Source organism: Amphimedon queenslandica, unplaced genomic scaffold (genome assembly GCF_000090795.2).
Source record: "Amphimedon queenslandica unplaced genomic scaffold, v1.1 AMPQUscaffold_12975, whole genome shotgun sequence".
Classification (NCBI taxonomy): Eukaryota; Metazoa; Porifera; class Demospongiae; order Haplosclerida; family Niphatidae; genus Amphimedon; species Amphimedon queenslandica.
The window spans coordinates 1-2,712 of record NW_003546789.1 but is presented as its reverse complement, the minus strand read 5'-3'; the positions used below and the strand labels follow the sequence as shown (position 1 = coordinate 2,712).

Below are 2,712 nucleotides of genomic sequence, written 5' to 3'. Positions count from 1 at the left end.
TTTGCAAGGTAAAAGCAGCTATATGTATTATTTTTTGAAGCTAATTCCATGCAATATTAGTCAGAAGAGTCATTTCAAGATTTGTTTGAGGAACAAGTATACCGTTGTTCCATTGACCTTATTGTAATTGGACCAATTACTGATCAGTCAAAAGTAATAACAGGTATCAATTTAATAATTTTACTATATAATACTAGTTTCATGATAGCACCAATTAAGTAAATTAATTATCAATAATAGATAGTGACCTTTTGTAGCATATGTATATGACCATTACTAATTTCATGTTATTGTTAGCATTATTGTCTGTGGTCATAATAATGTTTTTTAATAGCTAACTTGCTGCTTGAAAAGCTTTATGCACCAGACAGATGCTTCAAGAAAGATGCTATTCTAATGGCTATACGACCTTTGAAGATTGGAGCTGAATCAAGAACAAACCACTTCATTCAATATCAACCATCAAAAGGGTAAAGTGTAAATTATACTTATGACTCACTGCTGGTTAAATTTCACAGTATTTTTAAGGAGCTTAAAGACGAGGTCAATTCAATATTGGCAGATAATTGTATCGTTTATTCAGTTAATCCAAATGGTAAAGTTGAAGAATGTGATTTGTCTCAAGCTGTTGCAGTTCCATTACCGAAATTGAATCAATCTAGAGGTGTGCCACAAGATGAAAACCCGTATGGAATACAAGTTTATTGTAATGATGTTCCTTGTATATATGAATTTCGGCTATTCCAATACATTGGATGCCATAGGAATGAATAATACTTTTGTAATTTAGTATTGATTTTTGATATTGATTTGTTCAAGATAGCTTATTATGACTGAAGATTTGATGCATACAGCATACCAAACATACCCAAGGCACTGGTTCAACTATGTAAATAGTTTTATGGTTTACAATTGCAAATCCATGCAAATATTGCATGGGGTGTAAATCAAGACAAACACGACTACAAGTGCTTAGCAAGACACAAAGTGTTCACTTCTTTGTTGCATGTTCAAATGTTTTTTTGAAGTTTTCACATGACATACTAGATCTATAAGCTATAAAACAGAGATACTTTACTAGTAGTGCTTATAGATAGGGCCATGTACATTGTATGTGCAGTCCTTTAAGACTCTAATGCATGAATAAATTCTGGTTTTGCTCTAATAGTTATACTTATCCATACATTGTATAGTAATGCCATGGTATCATTGCCACACATCACCCTATGATTAATAATGTAATTTTATTAAGTTTTTAACTCAACATTAAAACTTCATAGCCTATATTAGCAAATTAATGTCTGTACATTTTTAAGTTATTGCTTTTTACTGAGAATTTTCTCTACATCCTTCTTTGATTTAAGCATCATACTTCCTTTTTCTTTTTGAACTTGTTCTGCATTTCCTCTAATGCACCTCTCACAACTTTTTTTGGAAGTCCCATTGGTGTACTCCAATATGACCTGTGTTTCATTTGGGTGATCACATGGATCCATATCTGTTTTTGAAGTATATACAACTGTAATTATATTTATAGATATAGTATCTTACTTGATATATTAATGTCACTGTAAACAAGCCGCTATAGTTTGCTGGGAATTGGACTGTGCTTTTTATAGCAAAAAATACGCATTATCGCTATATAATTACGGGTAGATTAAATTCATAGTGTATGTCACTAGCTGACCATAGCCAATCCCAGTTTTGAACTTCCATACTATAAGGCCAACCGTCCTTCCCACTATTTTGAAATGCACTGTTATACATGTATCTATGTGAGATTGTACAGTATTTATAGTATCAGACTTGCCATAGTGGATCTAATACTTTCTAAAATTATTTTAATATAATAGTTCTCAAGTTCATTATCAAAAGTAATGTTTCATGATTATATTGAGTTGAAGTGTTTAAAATTAGATGCATATACGTGCATTTAGTTTAAGTTATGATGGAGTGTATGCAAATACATTGTGCCATGCTATTGATAGATTTGAATTTCTCAATTCATTGTATGCGCATAACCTAAGCTTTGAACTTTATTAAATAATCATGTGTCGTCATCCATTTATGGCACAATTTTGACTGTAGTGCTATCAGTAATTTAATACAATCAGAACTTCTTTCTGAGTCATATTTAGCTCAAGTGGTTATAGAATCTACTATGTAATTATTGATTTTTATATAAATCTATATATCATGTAATGAAATAATTCATCAAAACAATTAAAATTTTCTGGAACTTGTTCTTCTCTTTGAAAATTTGTGAATAGGACAGCCTTTTAATTCATCAGAGTTCATACAAGAGTCACATAGACAATGATACTCCATACACTCAAATAAGACGACATTGTACACAGTACTATCTTCTTTACATGCTACACACACTCCATTAAGAGGCTACAAATACAATAGATAGAGTATTAAACACATATCACTCTAAGCTAGGACTTACTTCTGCCATGTCAGACAAGCTAGAGCAACAGGAAATGATGCATCATGCTATTGAGACTAACTAGCACTATGCATGTTATAGTGTTGATGACATCATACTATTGTGTAATTATACTGTTTGCAAACAGTATTAAGTTACACTCCATACTATTGAGTAAACAGAGTCTAACTAGTTCTGTACTCTCATACACACATTCTTTAACTTGTGCATACAAATGGATTACATTGGAATGCATGAGTAAATAAACTGAATTCCTTCAT

At 31.4% G+C, this 2,712-nt stretch overlaps 3 long non-coding RNA genes across 3 annotated transcripts; 1 reads left to right on the top strand and 2 right to left on the bottom strand.

Annotated features, from left to right (window-relative positions):
* The first annotated feature begins 55 nt into the window (after positions 1 to 55).
* LOC109585970 (uncharacterized) lies at positions 56 to 838 on the top strand. Its single transcript, XR_002186756.1, has 3 exons — positions 56 to 163; positions 335 to 470; positions 519 to 838. It is a non-coding gene; the product is annotated as an uncharacterized LOC109585970 (long non-coding RNA).
* A 401-nt stretch (positions 839 to 1,239) lies between these two features.
* On the bottom strand, positions 1,240 to 1,617 carry LOC109585975 (uncharacterized). Its single transcript, XR_002186760.1, has 2 exons — positions 1,552 to 1,617; positions 1,240 to 1,498 (listed from the first exon to the last, which is right to left on the bottom strand). It is a non-coding gene; the product is annotated as an uncharacterized LOC109585975 (long non-coding RNA).
* A 553-nt stretch (positions 1,618 to 2,170) lies between these two features.
* On the bottom strand, positions 2,171 to 2,641 carry LOC109585972 (uncharacterized). The gene is made up of 2 exons (XR_002186757.1): positions 2,453 to 2,641; positions 2,171 to 2,397 (listed from the first exon to the last, which is right to left on the bottom strand). It is a non-coding gene; the product is annotated as an uncharacterized LOC109585972 (long non-coding RNA).
* Positions 2,642 to 2,712: the final 71 nt, after the last annotated feature.